At 41.9% G+C, this 19,177-nt stretch overlaps 1 protein-coding gene across 2 annotated transcripts in view; it reads left to right on the plus strand.

Annotated features, from left to right (window-relative positions):
* Positions 1 to 2,311: 2,311 nt before the first annotated feature.
* The window catches only part of ADTRP (androgen dependent TFPI regulating protein), a 98,942-nt gene continuing 82,076 nt past the window's right edge, over positions 2,312 to 19,177 (plus strand). The window contains exon 1 of one of the 2 annotated variants that reach the window (XM_053603735.1): positions 2,312 to 2,442. The gene's annotated coding sequence lies outside the window, so the exon portion shown is untranslated. The remainder of the gene's footprint in view (positions 2,443 to 19,177) is intronic. The other variant, XM_053603736.1, reaches the window with a different exon arrangement.

Below are 19,177 nucleotides of genomic sequence, written 5' to 3' on the forward strand. Positions count from 1 at the left end.
TTCTTCTTCTTTTTTGGGTGGGGTGGGGGACAGAGTCTCACTATGTTGCCCTCAGCAGAGTGCTGTGGCATCACAGCTCACAGCAACCTCAAACTCTTGGGCTTAAGTGATTCTCTTGCCTCCGACTCCCAAGTTAACTGGGACTACAGGCGCCCACCACAACACCCGGCTATTTTGTTGTTCTTATTGTTGTTGCAGTTGTTATTGTTTAGCTGGCCCAGGCTGGATTCAAATCTGCCAGTCTTCATTGTCTGTGGCTGGCGCCTTTACCACTGTGCTAGGAGTGCCGAGCCTGCCCTGTTTTTTCTTTATTGTAATAAAATAAGTATAACATAAAATTATATTAATCATTTCAGATGTGCAGTTCAGTGGCATACGGTGTACCCATAATATTGTATAACCATTACTGCTCTCTAGTTCCAGAATGTTTTCATTACCCTAAAGGAAATTTGTACCATAAGCCATCCCACCCTGTTCCCACTGTCCCTGAACTCCTAGTAAGCACAAATCTGTTTTCTCTGTCTCTGAATTTGCTTATCCTGGCCACTTTGTCAAATGGAATTATCCAGTATGTTAACATTTGTGTTTGGCTTCTTTCACTTAGCATGTTTTCAAGGTCCATCGATATTGCAGCACATTTCAGTATTTCATTCCTTTTCCTGGCTAAATAATATTCCACTGCACACAGACACCTCATCTAGTTTATCCATTCATCAGTCAGCAGACATTTGGATTGTTTCTATCTTTGGACATTGTGAATAATGCCAATAGAACACTTGTACATATGAAATGCCTGTTTTCAATCTTTTAAGTAGAATACCTAGGAGGAGAATTGCTGGGTCATATAGTAATTCTATGTTTAACTTATTGATGAACTGCCAAACTTTTCCACAGAGGCTGTTCCATTTTACATTCTCACCAGCAATGCATGAGGGTTCCAATTTCTCCCTATCTTCGACAATACTTGCTATTTGTGTTATCATTATTATTATTATTGCCATCCTACTAGGAAGTGGTGTCTCATGGTGGGTTTGAGTTGCATTTTCCCAATGACTAAGGATGCTGAGCATCTTTTCATGTGTTTATTGGCCATTTGTATATATTCATTAGGGAAATAACTTCTCAAATCCTTCACCTCTTTTTAAATTGGTGTGGTTTTGTTCTTGTGTTGCTGTGTTTATATAATCTGGATGCTAGACCTTTATCAGATATAAGATTCACAAATATTCTTCCCATTTTGTGTGCATTCTCTATTTACTGTCTTGATTGTCCTGTTTTTAATGAGAAGACAATAAAAAAGGCACTTAGATGCCATTAGGATAGAAGCAGCCATAAAAATTTTGCTTTAAGAGAAGTTTCCTTGCCATCTTTTGTTTTTCCTCCAGGCCTCTAGTAGGCAACGGCATCCCAAAGCTTCCTTGAAGTAACCATAGCAACGGTAAGTTGTGTGAAGACTCTATGTGCCAGGCATGGTGTCATGTGCCCTACGTGCATTTTCTCCTGTCCTTGTAGCTACTCTGCAATGTAAGTGTCATTATCCCCATGCTACAGATGAGGAAACTGAGGTGAAGATATGTTGCTGAGTGGCCCAAGGCCTCACTGCTCACAAACAGCAGAGTCAGGATCTAAACCCAGATCTGTCTGACTTGGAAGCTGGACCTCGTCCTACGCCCTGGCAGGTTTGTTAAATTTTGCTCTGGGGAACTTAGAGGCCTCCAGATGCTCTTTGGAGCTTTCCTGGCTGTAGACAGGAGTAGAGCCTTTGGGTCTCTCAAGCCAGCACATACTCCAATCAAGGCAGCTCTGCTTTGATCTCTTTCATAATTTGGGGCTCTAATATAGGATTTTGTTTGGGAACAAAAAGAGGCTTCCAGGGCTATTTAAAAAAATTTGAAAACCCCTGCTAAATCATGCTGCTTCATGGAAAAGAAGTCCCGAAGCTCTTGTAAAGTAGGGGTTTCTTTACAGGAAAACCAGTTCTAAGCTTCCTAGACAGAAACCTGGCATTGCTTTTGCACACCTGCACCCACACATGAGCACGTGTGCACACAGACACTGACACGCCCTCCCTCCACCCCCAAGCTCTGCGATTCCTACGCCAGGCAGGCCCTGGAGCTCTGGAGGGAGTTGCCTCTGAACGCCCACTTGCCGTAAAAAAAATACAAGTGGATCTTGCCAGTGACTGCACCCACACTTCCCGGCAGTCTTGGCCCTGCCATTCATCCCAAGGCATGTCACCACCCACTCACCTCTCTCACCTTCCATAGCCTGCTCGGCAGCCACTCTCACCCCAGAGCCACCTTTCTTGTGAAATGAGTTCCAACGAACCCCTAAGGGAGACCTTAGCTCCACATGGTCCCCGATCATGGTGACATATTCAGGAAGAGATCCATTCTAAGGAAACCCACCAGGTGAGGCCAAGTTCAGATAAATAGCTGGGAGGTAAGTGTACTGACTCCCTGCCCAAGGACTTGCTTAGATGGAGAGGCGGCTGCGTGGGCAGGTGAGGGGCCAGGAGCTTCCCGCTGCCCCAGAAAATTTCTGATTTTCCAAGCTGAGGGTGTCTTGGCAGGGTGGAGATCTGGGCCTGGAAATCCCCCTGTTCACAGGACGTGGAGGTCCCTCTGGAGCTCTCTGCACTTCTCTCGTTAGCGGATTCAGGTTACTGGGATGTGTTCCTCGCTGATTAGCACAGGTGTCTGAGGCTCACCCTTGTGGGAGAATGAACAAGTGTCCAGGAAGGAAAGGAGCTTGACGTGGGTGGACAAGGAGTGGGTTCGTGTATTTTCTCAGAGCTGTAACTTGGTTTTCTGAACATTCATCCTGTGTGCCAATAAATTGTTGCCAGATGTCTGCTCAAGCACAATTCTAGTGTGAAATCACTGAGCAGGTTCGATGTTGACTGTTCTGGTCAAAGACAAGGAAGGGGTGCTGCGGAGACTTCCTGCCCCCTAGATAAATTGGGACCCCAGAGCAGATTGTGTTTTATCTTCCATTCCTAGTTTTCTCCACCTTAAACATTGCACAAGGCCTCTTGTTCCCTTCTGCTCTCAAAAGCTACCCAGTTGATTGTGGGGGTTTATTGACAAACTCCTAGTGTGAGTGTTGCTTCCTGGCACCCCTGGCACCAACCATGGCGGATGGGGCCTCCTAACCTTCTCAAAGAAATGGCAGAGCCAGCAGGTGTCAGCAGGCTGTGCCCCAAAGCATGGAAAGGCGCTGCTAGCCTCTAAGCCCCACCCCCACCCCCACCCCCAGTAACTTGCCCCAGAATTATGCCGCCTAATCATCCCTAAATCAACCATCAAAATCACTAGAATAGTAGCCACCCAATATGGGGCTGTTGCTTCCAAAGGCCTTTGCTAACATGCCCGACACAGGACATCTAGGGCTCAGCTGCTGGAGGTGCTCTCTCGGGAAGACCCAGACCACAAGAATCTAATGGGGCGGCGCCTGTGGCTCAGTGAGCAGGGCGCCAGCCCCATATGCCTAGGGTGGCGGGTTCAAACCCAGCCCCGGCCAAACTGCAACCAAAAAATAGCCGGGCTTTGTGGCGGGCGCCTGTAGTCCCAGCTGCTTGGGAGGCTGAGGCAAGAGAATTGCGTAAGCCCAAGAGTTAAGAGGTTGCTGTGAGCCGTGTGACGCCACGGCACTCTACCCGAGGGCGATACAGTGAGACTCTGTCTCTACAAAAAAAAAAAGAATCCAATGGGGCACAGACGAGGACGAGCCCAGCTTTGTCCTGCCACTTGCTGCTGTGGAGTGCACACCCACACCAGGCTACGCCCAGCTCACCTACCCAGATCACCAGCAGCTGTCCCTGGGCACCTGCCATGGGCACATACCCTGAGTCAGCCGTAGAATATTGGATGGCTTCAAGTTAAGAAAATGTCTTTTTTCCTCCATCTTTTTTTCCCTTTCAAAGCCTAAGAGCCCAGCCTAGCTGGTTTCCCAGCATCTCAGATATTTATTTATTTATGTACCTCGTGTTTTGATGGCAAGGAGGACACCCCCGCCACTGCCTCTGTTTGGGAAATCACTAGATGCCCCGTTAGGCCAATCTCCAAAGCCTGACATCTCCCTGCTACATCCATCATGGTACTTTAGATCCTCCAACCACCAGCAAAGAAATCAGCTTTTAATAGGCACCTTGCAAATATTGAAAACCAGCCCAAGGGCACAAAAGAGAGGAGCAAGGAGATTTAGCGGGAGGTGCATGGTAGGCCGAGGGGGGGAGGTGGGAAAGAGGTGGATGGCAGTAGGGTGAGGTGCCGAGTGTTGACCATCTATCTCGATTTTTTAGGGGTATTGGATCTTCCCACAGATCTCAACTAATAAATCTCAGTGATCTTGAATCAGAAATCCCCTGGATTTGATTTAGAATGATGTCCAGAATACTGTGCCCTGAAAACTAACAAGATTTCAACAAGCAAAAAATAGTAGATTTACACTTGACTTACACGAAATCAGGAACAAGAAATCCTCCTCTCTCACCATGATGGGAGTCTCCCTAAAGTCTTATTGCGGCTCTGAACTTTCATAACACAGGCTGTAGGCAGCATTTGGAAGCAATCACAGTTTGCAATTATATGCAATGTGTCCGCCATACAAAATGTGGTTAGCACAAACACCCTCACTAAATTAGCTATGATTTGCCAGATTAATTCCAATAAGCAAAGAGAAAGAAATTCAATTTTCTGACCAATTATGCTTATTGATTTTTCCAGGTCATGCTTCAAAGCAAAGAAATAAAAGTGGTGAAAGTTTAAAAATGCAAAGTGACTTTATGCAGAATCTGTATTTGAAATACCATTTTATTTCTAGTTCAGCAATAACTATCATCCTTGTTATTATTGAGTATATCTAGGATCCCAGCTCTAGAACTGTGCCCCGTCTTCTCACATTGGAATTCAGATAGGTCTGTGTCTGCTGAGGATCTGGGAAGGAGGCTCATGTATTGGGGGTCTACTTTCTGAAGCTTGTGAGCTTTCTAGTGAATAAATTATCTGATCACCCCCATGTTAAATAACCCCTCTATGATAACTAGCAAAATGTATACATGGATGCCATATGATACTTGTATCCTGTTGGTACTGAGTTATAAGTCTACCTTGAGATCAAGATTCATAACATAAGGTAAGTCCCATTGTGAACCATGAACCAAGATGTCAAATTCAAACAATTCTTTTTTTTTTTTTTTTTTTTGAGTGGGCAAAAATGGCACATCTATTTAGGAGACAGGAATTTAGAGATGATTGTTTGGAGGTTACAGGGGTGTCCAGCCTTTTTTCTTCTCAGCTGCACATTGGAAAAAGAATTGTCTTGAGCCACACATTAAATGCACAAACACCAATGAAAGCCTATTAGCAAAAATTAAAAGGTCTGTGCATATTTTTTTGTGATATCCACCACCACAGATAAGCAAAAAGTCATCAATATAATCAGCATGTGGCCCACAGGTTGGACACCCATGGAAGTGTCATTTAGTTTATTAAAAATAGATATATTAAAAACAATCTTCTCCTTTAGAAGAGAGAATGAAAAAACAATTCTAAATTTTTTTTTAGATAGAAACCTGGTGTTGCATTTGTGCAAACCTCTACATCCACACACACACACCCCCTTCTCCACTGATCTATTTCTATCAATTCTCTGATAAAGGCTGTGCTTCTAAGCAGTGGGCACTGTGTAATGAAGCCTGGATTACTTCACACAATGCCAAGATCACTTTGCTGATCGCCTGTTTCCACTTCTTCAAAATTTCTGGGGCTATGAACACAGACTAATTTTGGGCTACTTGTGTGGGGTGAATCCGGGGGGTGCTTATTCCAAATGCTGATTTTTGACCCCTCCCCAGACCTATTAAAAGCAAAATGTCTTGGGAAAAAATCAGGAATCCTGTTTTTTTTGTTGTTGTTGTTTGTTTGTTTCATTTTGTTTTTAACAATATCCCCAGTAGATCTATGCACAAGAAAATTTGGTAACCACACTCAGAAGATTGCAAATAAATTGGTCCACAAAAGAAGCAGACCTAAGGCTTTAACTTCAGTGCCATATTTATCTCATCAACTGTGGCTCTAGGCTCTACCCTAGCTGGGATCATCCTCAACATCCAACGACAAAAAAAAGGAACACACAAAAAATAATTAAATGGGAAGCAACAAAATATGAGAGATAAAAAGCTGAATAATAAATGTTACAATGCCAAAAGTGAAATATTTTTAACTCTCCATGGTGACTCAACAACACCCAAGACACCATTCCTTATACAGCCATTGTAATACATACTTAATGTATTTTCAGACAGACACTAACTTAAGTCAAATGAGAAGCACAGGGCAAAGCAAACTAAAACGTTAACACCGAGATTCCTTTTCAAATAAATATGCTTTATTGATGTGTAGAGTGAAAGAAATTACCAATAGAAATGCATATATTGGGGACATAGCTCAATTTTTTTTCTTTTTTTTCTTTTTACAGTTTATAGCCAGGGCTGGGTTTGAACCTGCCACCTCCGGGGCCGGCGCCCTACTTCTTTGAGCCACAGGCACCTCCCTATAGCTCAAATTTTTTTACTGATAAGGATGTATAATCAAATGTTTGGTGACCAATGCTTTATTCTATTGCTTTAGCACTTTGATAGTTGAAATCAATTTGAAAACTAATTTTAAAAACCCTACAATACAGTGTTATTCTACGATCATGTATGACCACTTTTTTTTTCTTTGAGACAGAGTCTTACTTTGTCACCCTTGGTAGAGTGCCATGATGTCATAGCTCACAGCAACCTCCAACTCTTGGGCTCAAGCGATTCTCTTGCCTCAGCCTCCCAAGGAGCTGAGACTACAGGTGCCTGCCACAACACCCAGCTATTTTTAGAGATGGGGTCTCACTCTGGCTCAGGCTGGTCTCGAACCTGTGAGTCAGGCAATCCGCACCCCTTGGCCTCCTAGAGTGCTAGGACTACAGGCGTGAGCCATAGCACCCAGCCACGTATGACCACTTTCAGAAGATATCTGTGTTTGAATAGAAGACAATGCTTATCCTGAAGGAATCCATCTCTAACAGTTTCAGGTTCTCTCAGGTTAGCAGATAAATGAGATGTGGGATTATAGGAACCTTTTGTAGGAGAAGTATATCCTATAAGAAACTTCTAGTGGTTAATAACTACATCCTTGTCTGGGATCAGGAATTCAATGCAGTTTGTATTTCTCAGTGAAGTCACCAATAGCCTTTCACTGTCCAGGGGGATTTAAAACGTAGTCAAGTCACTTACTGGTGGGTTGTGCAGATATTTTAAGGTGAGGATCTTGTTTGTGTTTTTTATATTCATATTTTTATTCAGATTTTATATAGACAGTTACAGGATCAACCCTGAGGTCTCATCACCCATTGATTAAAAAATAAAAAACGTATTTGTGTTTGGCTTGGAATGAAAAACTCAGTTCTTTAATTTCTCTGCATTCCTCTCCCTTTTAATCTATGCTGCAGCTGGCACATGTCTCATTCTCACTTCCAAAAATGCCAAACATATTTTTAAAAGGGAACCACTTTAGTTAGGGTGATCTACTGTCCTAATTTGCCCAGCACTGTTTCAGTGTCAGCACTGAAAGCCCCACATTCCAAGGAAGCCCTCAGTCCCAGGTAAACCAGGATGGTTAGGCTCCTGGAGCTGTTCTGCCCAATGGCACCGCCAGTAGCTACATGGGACTATTTAAATCTCAAAAAGTTAAAATAGGGTAGAGTTTAAAATTTAGTTCCTCCTTTGCACTGGCAACCTTTCAAGGGCTCAGTGACTACATGTGACTAGTGACTACCTTATTGGACAGTGCAGAGATAGAAATTTCCACCATTGCAGAAAGTTCTACTGGATAGTGCTGAGCTTGTGTTTCCTGCAATAGCCTAGAACTAACATCTTTTAAAACAGTGCCCCAGTCAAGCGTTGAGCAACCTCATGTGATGGGGCTGCCACCTCAGTGAGCACACAGAGCCTGCTGGGTCAGCAAAGCCACAGTGGAAACTTTTGTTTTCCAGACTTTGCATATCCTGATGCATTAAGCTTCTGGGACAATGCCCCCAATCTTCCTGGACCCCAAGAATTTATTAACAGTTGATGGCATTTAGTGGAAATGGGGACATGTCATAAGGAACATTTAACATGACAGCAAGAAAAAATGATTTGGCCCCTTTTAAACCGTGTCCAGAGAGCATGAGGGTCACACTAATTTGGTTCCCATTTATAGATTTCCCCTTGACGAGCAGCATGGGAGAGAGGATAGCTGGATCTAATTGACTTAGAGCCAAAGGAGCCCAGGCATGAGGAGAACCACCTTTGGAATGAGTGGCCTTTAAGTCCACTGCATCTCTACCCCAAGGATCAGTTGGAGGAAGCTACAAAGCGGCTGCAAGTCACCAAGAGGACATCACATTCCCAACATCTCTCCTCCTCAAGGGCAAAGCAAATCAGAAACAGAAACAGGGACAAACTGCCTGTCAGTTTGCAGATTCAGTGCTGAAAGATCTAATTGTGAGCATAGGGATTTATTTATTTCATAAAATGCTGTTGAACACCTCCTTCCGCCCTTGCTCTGGATTCACTGGCAGTCTAGGGGGAAGTTTAACAATGTTTACTGATTTCTAAAGTACAATGTAGCAAATGATGATTTATGAAGATAGTAATTAGTGATGATGATAACTAAAGTTTATTGGAGCTTTCCAGGTGGCAAACTCTGTGCTAAGCGTGTTTTATGTGAAGAAGTACATGACAATATTTTTGGAATATAGATGCTAGAAAGATCCCTGGGTGAAAATATAACATTTTATTTTTCAAGATTTCTAAGAAATTTAGCAAATAAACAAAGCAAAACTCTCTAATAAGTTATTTGGAGAAATAACACAGTAGAGAAATTTAGATGAAGGATTTTATTTTTGTAAATTAACTATTTTGGAAAAATTTTGGGCTTACGGAACAGTGCAAAGATAACATAGAGAGTCTCCAGGTGATAATGGGGTTTTGCATGCAATAGCAGCCAGGTTTCCAAGTCCCAGTCTGCCATTTACTCACTATGTGTCCTTGGAGCACTTATGTGACCATTCACATCCTCAGATGTGGCTTCCCTGATTGTAAAATGGCACAATAATACTGGCTTTAGGAAAGAAAAAACGAGAGAGTGCATGTAAAGTGCTTGGTGCATGCTTTAGTCATTGACATGTTCAATAAACATTAGTACTTATTTTTATTTATATGGATGATATACAGTAGAACCTCTGTAATTTGACCACTTGCAGCTTGTCAACCTGCAGAGGTGGTCAACATGAGGGACGAGGCCTACTGTGTTGATATGTGCGTGTGGTGCATGTCTGGTCTACAAGAATTAGGTCAACTTAAGGAGGTGGTTGATGCAGAAAAATGGTCCACTATGGAGGTTCTACTGTATTTAAAAATATATATATACTGAAAAGAATACCTTAAAGTAATTGTAAGTGGTTGACATCTACTAACTGTAGTTTTAGCTCTTCAAAAATAATCTCATTTCCTTCCTTATCCTACTCTTTTTCTCAAGCTGTTGAAGGAGCTTTTAGTTCTAACCTTTATCCAACCCAAATGGATCAGCCATCTTTTTGTTTCAAGTTGTCAACACATCTCTTCTGACCTAAAGAAACAGAAGGAGGCTTGGCACCCATAGCATAGTGGTTATGGCACCAGCCACATACACTGAAGTTGGTGGGTTCAAACCCGGCCCAGGCCAGCTAGCCAACAAAGACAACTTGCAACAAAAACCAGCTGGGCATTGTGGCAGGTACCTGTCATCCCAGCTACTTGAGAGGTTGAGGCAAGAGACTCTCTTGAGTCCAAGAGTTTGGGGTTGCTGTGAGCTATGATGCCATGGCACTCTACTGAGGATGACAAAGTGAGACTCTGTCTCAAAAAAAAAAAAAAAAAGAAACAGAAGGAAAGGAGAGAAGCTGAAGTAAGTGTACCCATCGTCTTAGCTGCCTTGGGATGCCATTAACAAAAACATGACAGAATAGGTGGCTTAAATGACAGGAATTTATTTCTCACCATCCCGGAGGCTGGGATGTCTAAGGTCAAGGTGCCAGCCCATTTGATTATGGGTGAGGGCCCTCTTCCTGGTCATCACCTTCCAAAGATCCCACCTCCAACTTCCAAATTTGGGAGCAGGCCTTCAACATGTGAAATTTGGAGGGAAGAGGCAGGAACACAAACACCCAGTCTGTAGCGCCCAGCCATGGTGGGAAACAGCAATGTTCTGCTCTAGTCTGTCCAGGGGGCTTGCTGAGGGGCTCACATAGCCCCTCTTAGGAGCTTGGGGGACATGCACAGGGACCATCTCTTCTGTGGGCCTGGGGAATGGTCCACAACGCAGTCTCCCATTGTCTCCCTGCTGAGCTGGGGATGGGGATGAGGGACAGAGAAACTGCAGTAACATCTTTTCTTCCCATTCTGTGATCTCTGAGGCACTGAGAGCCATTTCTCTCCTTCTTGGAACTCCCAAGATTCACAGGGCTCTGGCCCACGGAGGTCGTGCATATATTCCTCCATCCAGACAGTCACACCTGCTGTCTGGTTTCTTGGGAAGAAAATACTTTTAACTAGACAATATTTGTACGATTCATTTAAAATCCGTTTTCTGAGGCTTGAAAATCTGATACACAGATTTTAAATTTTTCCATATTTCTCTTCATTGCCCCAAGGTGACTTCTAATTGTCACTTAGCCTTTCCTTGGTAAAGACAGGCACACCACTCAGCACTGGGAGTCTGTCTGCCTTGTCTCACCTCTCCCTTGCCTCTACGATCCTGTCCCCTTAGCATATGTGCAAGTGGTCTCTCTCTCTCTCTTTTTCAAAGAGAGAGGTGACAATAATTCACAAATCTTGAACTTTAGGTCAATTTCAGTTGCTCTTTTCAATTCCTAAGAAACTTAGCAGTTTCCCAGTGGGAAATTCTGAGTCATTACAGTCTTAATGGAAAGCCCCAGGTCAAGAGTAAAGACTTTTCTTTAGTTTAAAAGCTAATGTTTGCCTTAAGACAACTGTGAAATATGCTTAGAAATTGTTCCCACCAAATGTTTTTTTGGAAAGAATTCCAGCTGCTATCAATGGAGAGCTTAGTGATAGATTTAGCACCTCCACCATGCTGTTCACTGAAGAAACCTTGTAAAAGTTGCTCCTGCAAACACATTCTCTAGCAATGGGGTACTTGCTCTTGACCACACCGGCACTCTGGCCAAGTGGTGGCTGGGAGGACAGATGCATACCTGCCACAAAACCTAATGCCTACCGAGCACTCAGGATCTTCTAGTGTAGTCTCTCTCCTTAGGACACCTCATGTATTGTCTCCTTCAATTTGCCAAGCAATGCTAGGGTATTATTATCATCCCCATTTCACAGCTGAGGAAACTGAGACCCAGAGAGTTTCATAAACTTGCCCACAGTCACACCGGTGGGAAGAAGTGCTGACACTACTGGCCACTGGGTGAAAACACATTGCCTTGATTCACTTTGGAGTGCACACTTCTTCAGAAGCCAACAGCTCACTACAGGCAAGCAGCCCTCACCAAAATAACAGGAAGTAATAGGACAGTCCCTCGTTGTGGTGTAGCAGCTTGAAAACATCTCCTCAGTCATCCTCTGACTCTTTGCAACCTAATAATGACATCACTGATGGCAGACAACAGAACCTCGAACAACAGCAGTGTGTGGGCTGAGGGTTAGACTTTCCTACTTGGCCGCTTAGCCCTGTGGCTTCCAGACTCAGAGAATTCTCTTTTATCTCCTGAGTGAGTGCTCGCTTTGAAAGTTACAACCAGATTGATGGAGGCAGAGTTGCTCACATGAACTCTACAGAAGAGCCACAGACTACATTGAAAACTGTTTTAGGTAACTACCATGGTGGGGAGGGTGTTGTCAAGCAACGCAGCCCTGAATACTGTTGCTGGAGGTAGTGGACTAATTACTGCTCCCTAGAACAGAGAAAAAAAAAAGTCAGCTCCTCAGCACTTCAAGCAAGTTCAGTAGCAAAGAGGCCTTCATGGCTTAGAGACAGACTTGAAGATAAGTGACTACCCTTCATCTACTCCCTATGCTGGCCTTTTCCAAATCATTTTGACTTGATTCCCTTTGGATTCTTAGAAGGTGAACAGGGCGGGGGAAAAGGCAACATCGTGGAGAGAAGTTCTGACAATTTTTAACACAAAATATATAAGACGGTATTAACCGGCATTCAGAGTCAGGAGACTGTTGCTCTAACCAGTTGATCGCCAGCTGTATTTCTGTCCCTGGACCTTACATCTATAAACCATCCTTATATTCAGCAGGCCAAGGCTCAAAGAAATCTACTGTGGTTGAATGTAAGAGGACAGACTGATTTTATATCAGCATGTAATTTATTTTTGGCAGTAGCAAAATAAACTGAAATCACTCTGGGGAGCCCAGAACACCATAAACATTCTAGAAGAGATTGGTGAAAGTGCTTTCTGACCACATGCCTCAACCAACTGGATTAGATCAGGCAATCCCAGACGAATTATTAATATGTAGTACTTCAGATTTCTTTGGCAGGCAGAAAATGTCAAGGAAGCCGACAGGTGTGACCTTTGATTTTAGCCATGTTCTATGAGGCTTCATTTTGTTTTCATACAGTTTGAGGTTGGCTTTCTATTCACAGTGCAGTAAATGATTAACCAAAACAACTTCTTTAAATGAGAGTGAAAAATCTGGCAGGTTTTTTTTTTTTTCTTTTTGGTATTTTGTTTTAAAGATAAGGGGATTTTTTTAAAGCACAGCAACATTTTCCTTGCTTTTATGAAACAATGCCCTATGTTTCCAGGCAGAAAAGTAAAAACTTTCAAAAGGTCATGTGAAGTCATTTTGGCAATGTAGCCAAAGAAGTCAACTAAGAAGCAAAAAAGAATGCATCAGATAAGGATCTTTGACAGCATGTCTTAAAGCAAAATATAAGTATGTACATATATATGTAATACTAAAAGGATTTCACTTTGAAATTTGAAACAAAGACCACTTGTTTGTCAAGGGCTAGATTCATCTTTAGCTGGTCTATATAGAAAATCAAATCCTGCTCCATTATCAGAGCCATTATTGGCATCCTCCCTGAGTACAAGGGTAGGCAGATGTAGAAAGAAGCAATTAAAGGCTTTTCCTCTTCCCAGGGAAAGGAGTTGGTGCTTGAAAGCACTGGATGAGATCCTAACGAGCTTCCATAAGCCTTGGGGGAAATATTTCTCCCTTTCTCCCCGTAGGATCATTCCCTGTCCTACCCAGGATTCACTGAATTTCCCTGGTTTCTAGAGAGCAGTGGACCTCAACTGGGGAGTTTTCTCCCCTGGTAGACTTCTGTAATGTCCAGAAACATTTTTAGTCGACACACTGAAAGTCCCAGTGGCACCAGATAAACAATGCACATCAAAATAGCATGGTTTCAGAAAGTTAAATTGTCATAAGAATCATAGTTTATAAGAGTCAGGCCAGGATCCATGTACCCAACCGAAGCAGAGTGATTAACTGCTAAAATAAAAGATTTAAATAGGACCCAGAGTCTCCTAAGATGATAGCCAAAATGCAAAATGTCCAGAAAAAAAAAAAAAAAGGAAAGAAAAAACCAAACCAAACAAGCAAACCTGCCAGATTGCTCATTGCAGAGTTGCTCTCATATTTATTTGTTTAAAAGGAATTATGTTGGACACAATTGAAAAGTAACAGTTGTACCAAGAATTAGGACACTCACAACTTTAATAAAAAAAAGATAATCCAGTGACACTGACATAGAGATGAATCAAATACTAAAATTATCAGACAGATTTTAAGGCAGTTATAACAATGCTTTAGTGAGTAATTATAAATTGTCTTGAAACAAATGAAAACTAGAAAATATTAGCAAAGAAATAGAAGTTATAAAGAAGAACCATATGGAGATTATAGAACTGAAAGATACAGCAACAGTGATAAAAACTCACTATATGAATCCAGTAGTAGAGTGGAGATGACAGAGGACGGAATCAAAGAACTTGAAGATAGGTGAGTAGAATTTATGCAATCTGAGTAACAGAGAAAAAAAGAGTCTGAAAAAACTGAATAGCTCCTCAGAGATCTGTGGAACATGACAAAAGATCAAAACTTTGTATCACTGGAGACCCAGAAAAAGGGTAGAAAGAGTGATTTTGAACAAGTATTTGAAAAAATAATGGCTAGGCTGGGTGTAGTGGCTCATACCTATAATACTAGGATTCTGGGAGGCCAAGGTGGACTGCCTGAGCTCACGGATTCAAGACCAGCCTGAGCAAGAGTGAGACCCTGTCTCTACAGGCCTTGTGTCAGGGGCCTGTGTTCCCAGCTATGCAGAAGGCTGAGGCAAGAGGATCACTTGAGCCCAAGAGTTTGAGGTTGCTCTGAGCTATGATGCCAAGGCACTTTACCAGGGGTGACAAAGTGAGACTCTGTCTCAAGAAAAAAAAAAAAAAGAAGAAGAAGAAAGAAAAGAAAAAATAATGGCTAAAAACTTTTCAAATTTGGTAAAAGATATAAATCCACCGATTAAGAAATTGAACAATCTCCAAATATGATAAGTCCAAAGAAATTCATGCATATTACAATTAAACATCTGAAAACTAAAGATAAAAATTAAAAAATCTTGAAGGCAGTCAGAGAATGACATTATCCTTGGAGGAACACATTTCTCATCTAAAACTATGGGGGCCAGAAGGAATGGAAAATATTTGTTAAGTGTTAAAAGAACAAGGCCGGGAGAGGTGGCTCACTCCTATATTCCTAGCACTTAGGAGGCCGAGGCAAGTGGATTGCCTGAGCTCACAGGTTCAAGACCAGCCTGAGCAAGAGTGAGACTTTGTCTCTAAAAATAGCTGGGCATTGTGGCCAGCACCTGTAGTCCCAGCTACTCGGGAGGCTGAGGCAAGAGAATGACTTGAGCCCAGGAGTATGAGGTTGCTATGAGCTCTACCAAGGGTGACAAAATGAGACTCTGTCTAAAAAAAAAAAAAAAAAATGGTGAAAGAACTGTCAACAGTGAATTCTATATCTTACAAAACTATGTTTCAGAAATAAAAGGGAAATAAAGCCATTCTCAGATAATGAAAAAGGTATGGATTTGTTAACACCAGACCTACCTATAGGGAGTAGTTAAAGGAATCCATTCAAAATGAATGACAATGATAAAAGAAGGAAATTTGAGGATCAGGAAAGATGAAAGAATAATGTAAAAGGCAGAAAAATCATAAATATAATTAACTTTTCTCAAGAGTTTCATGAATCATTTATGATGATTAGAACAAAATTGTACCATCACTTCAGCATCAAGACTATGATATTTAAAAATGAGAAAGGTGGCCAGGTGCGGTGGCTCACTCCTGTGATCCTAGCACTCTGGGTGGCGAAGGCAGGTGGATTGCCTCAGTTCAGGAGTTCCAGACCAGCCTGAGCAAAAGCAAGACCCTGTCTCTAAAAATAGCCAGGTGTCGTGGCAGGCACCTGCAGTCTCAGCTACTCGGGAGACTAAGGCGAAAGTATCACTTGAGTGAGAGTTTGAGGAAGCTGCGAGCTATAGCGCCATGGCACTCAACCCCAGGGTGACTGTGTGACACTGTCTCAAAAATAAAAAAAAAAGAAAGAAAGATAAAGTGATTGAAATGGAAATAAGAAGCTCATACTTCATCTGAAATGGTAAAATATCAATACCAGTGGACTGTAATATGTCACAACTGTATATTGTCATACCCAGAAAACTCCATAAAAAGATACATTCAAAAACACAATAAATAAATCAAGATGGAGTCCTAAAAAGTTTTCAAGTAACATTTCAAGAAAAACAAGAAGGAAGGAGCAGAAGCATGAGAAATAGTGGAAACAAAGATAAAAACAAATGATTACATGGAGGACGTGAGCCCTGATACATCAACAACGACTTAAATGTACATGGCCTAAATATACCAATTATAAGGCAGATTTTGGCACAGTAGATAAAAACCAAAACAAACCAAAACAAAATGACCCAACTATATGCTGAATATAAGAAACTCATTTTAATTTAATGAGATAGGTAGGTTGACAGTAAAAGGAATTTTTTAAATATCATGTAAGATTTAACAACTTTTTTTAAAAGAAGGCTGTATTAACATCAGATAAAGTAGACTTTGAGAAAAGAAACTTACGAAAAACAAGGAAGAACATTACGTAATAAAAGGATCAATCCTCCAGGAAGACAAAGCAGTCCCAAAAGTGAACTTACCAAACAAGAGAGCCTCAAACTACATAAAGCAAAAACTTATGCAGCTGAAAGGAGAAATAGATTAAACTGTAATTATGATGAACAACTCTAACACCTTTCTCTCTCAGCAAATGATGAAACCATTATGTAGAGAATCAGCAAAGTGCAGGTCACACATATGAGAGCACATGGCATATATATTTCTATACGGACTGCTAAAATGAAATAACCAGAGCTTAACCCCTTCTCGTGGTAAATTTCCCAGGGAAGCAAGAATTCTCATGAGAGTTTCAAAAGCCTGAAACTGGAATGTGCTGATTGGCTAGTCTTGAATATGTTTAATTTTGATGATTAATTCAAGATGTAAAAAATCTACATAAAACACCTGAAATCTTTTTTGAGAAAACTTATGCATTTCTCATTACCGGGGTGTGTGCCAATCATGCAAAGTCTAATGGAGTCTAAAAACAGCATCCCTAGGCAGACAGTTTCTCTTTAATAATTTTTCAGCCCTCTCATAATTGACACACAAACTAATTCATACAAGGGAAATTCACTGAAAATTCTAGAACTTAGGTACAAAATGTGCACTTTAAGAAACAGTGAAAACTCACTAGAAGGTTTTTTAAGACACCCGTTCTGGTCATATTTCTACTTGTTAATAGCTGTGTACTCTGGGCAAGTCCCTTAACCTCTCTGAGGTTTAGTTTTACAATCTGAAAGATGAAGAAGTTGAATGACTGACCTCAAGGGGTTATTTCCTGCTCTGAATTTTATAAACAGTGGGAGTCAATTTCATGCTTGTGAACAGGGTTTTCGGCCTCCCGCTGAAAATGTACCTTCAAAATTACCAACAAACAGCTCTTCTCTCAGTGAATCTGAGATCACCACAAAACACTGCATTTTACTGAGAAAGCAAGCTGGAGAGACCAAAGAAGGCAGATCCAATAAACTTTCCCCATGCAACGGGAAACATGGTGGGCCAGGAAAGTTGTCTTAAACTGAAAACAAACAAATAAAAAAAGACACAGTGACAATTAAAAGGGTCCATGCCTTTCAGAGTTGACTTGGTTTGGTGGCTGGAAACCCACACGGGCCCTCACCAGACTTTAGATGGGGCCCTTATTGAAAGTTTAGGTTTTGAAAAGCAGGCAGTCACAGTCATGGCAGCCTCTGAGAAAAACAAGTGCTCTGGGACATGATAAAAATAACCCAATGGTTGAAACCCTTCACTTTAACTCAGTTCCAAGCCACCTGTGCAGCTAGAGGCAAATGGATGAAGGCTCCTAGGGATACAAAGTTCACTGGAAGGTAGATCCTGGCCTCCCCTGCACCTTGGCTTCAACTGGGCATCAAACACACAATTATTTCTAAAGCCATTTTACTGGGGAGAGGTTCTTTAGAAGGCAGTCCTGGATGACAATTAGTTCAGAGGTAACAATTTACGGTAAAGCACTGAGTGAGATAAGCATGGTAACAATCAGGAAACCCAAGGGCAAGAGACTTCCTAAATAAATATGAAAAATACCAGAATTAGGATTGTAAGGGTACATGTCCAATCTATTGAGAGTAGAGAATAAATGTCATAATGCAATAATTAAGTAAGTGAGGTGAAGGCTACGTTAACCAGTTTGATGTAAGCATTCCAAATTGTATATAAAATCAGCACGTTGTACCACATAAATGCATTAATGTATACAGTTACGATTTAATACAAAAAATTTAAAAAATAAAATAAAAAGAAGAATATAAAAAAATAAATACCAGAGTTGCCCTTTGCAAACCACGAGTCTTTTGCAGCATCTAGAATTTATCTGATGTTATTCTACAAGTAGTCTTGAGGGTACAAAGATGTATGAGATACCCATGGAGGAGCTCACCGGCTGCATCACTTAGGTTTCCAGCAGGAGTTTCAGCTGAGTTTCTCAGCTGGGAGTTTAATCACAGGATTGCTTACCCAGGGATAGGCCTGTAAGAACTGTTGATGGTTCACATATACCCTTGTAAGATGCACCGCAGGTGTAATCCCATTAATCCCCCTCCCCTCCACCTATAGTAAATGTGGAATGTAAAGGTCTTAGCAAAATAACTAAGAAAATGCTATGAAAGCTATGTTAACTAGTGTGATGAAAGTGTGTCAAACGATCTATGAACCAAGTGTATGGTGCCCCATGATCATATTAATGTATATAGCTATGATTTAATAAAAATAAAAAAAAAAAGAACTGTTGATGGTGCAGGTCAGCTTTAAAGAGAAAGGTATCTCAAAAGGGCCTGTGCAGGTTACGAGGGTAAGTAACCCACAAACTTGCCTTGTCTTGAAAGCTGAAAACTATTGGGATTTATGGTTAGTTGTTTGGCAACAGCAGCTAGAAGGCCTCTCTCTGGTGGCAAAATGCACGCGAGCTCCCTCAGACTGTTCACCATAACCTCAAGGACTCGGTGCCCTGCTTGTCCTTCCTTCCTTCCTTTCTACCACTGGGCTTCCCACAGCCGTCACTGTGGCTAGCTCCATGGTGTGGGTGAGCATTCCTGCGGATCTGCGTGGGACTGGGACACCCATCCAGCCCCTTTGGAGACTTCAATTGCTTCTTTAGTTCAGTTGATATCCTGGCTTTGGGAGTGAGATAGTAACCACTCCGGCTCCATTTCATATGAGAAGGAATTGACCAATAAGGCTGAGGGCTGGCCAGCCACAGGTCACACTGTGTGTCCAGGCTCAGACACAAGCCCAGGTCTTTTGATTCCCTGCTCTTTGTACCTCACTCCGCGGTGACCACTGAGGAATGGGTTATATCCTTACCAGGCAACATTGTTGTGTGCCAGTGGCCGTGACTGCTTTACTCAGCAAGCCGACTTTCATCCTTACCTTCTTCCCCACGGTTTACTCATGCGTTCCTCATCAGCTCAATCTTCTG

This window comes from Nycticebus coucang, chromosome 9 (assembly GCF_027406575.1).
Source record: "Nycticebus coucang isolate mNycCou1 chromosome 9, mNycCou1.pri, whole genome shotgun sequence".
Classification (NCBI taxonomy): Eukaryota; Metazoa; Chordata; class Mammalia; order Primates; family Lorisidae; genus Nycticebus; species Nycticebus coucang.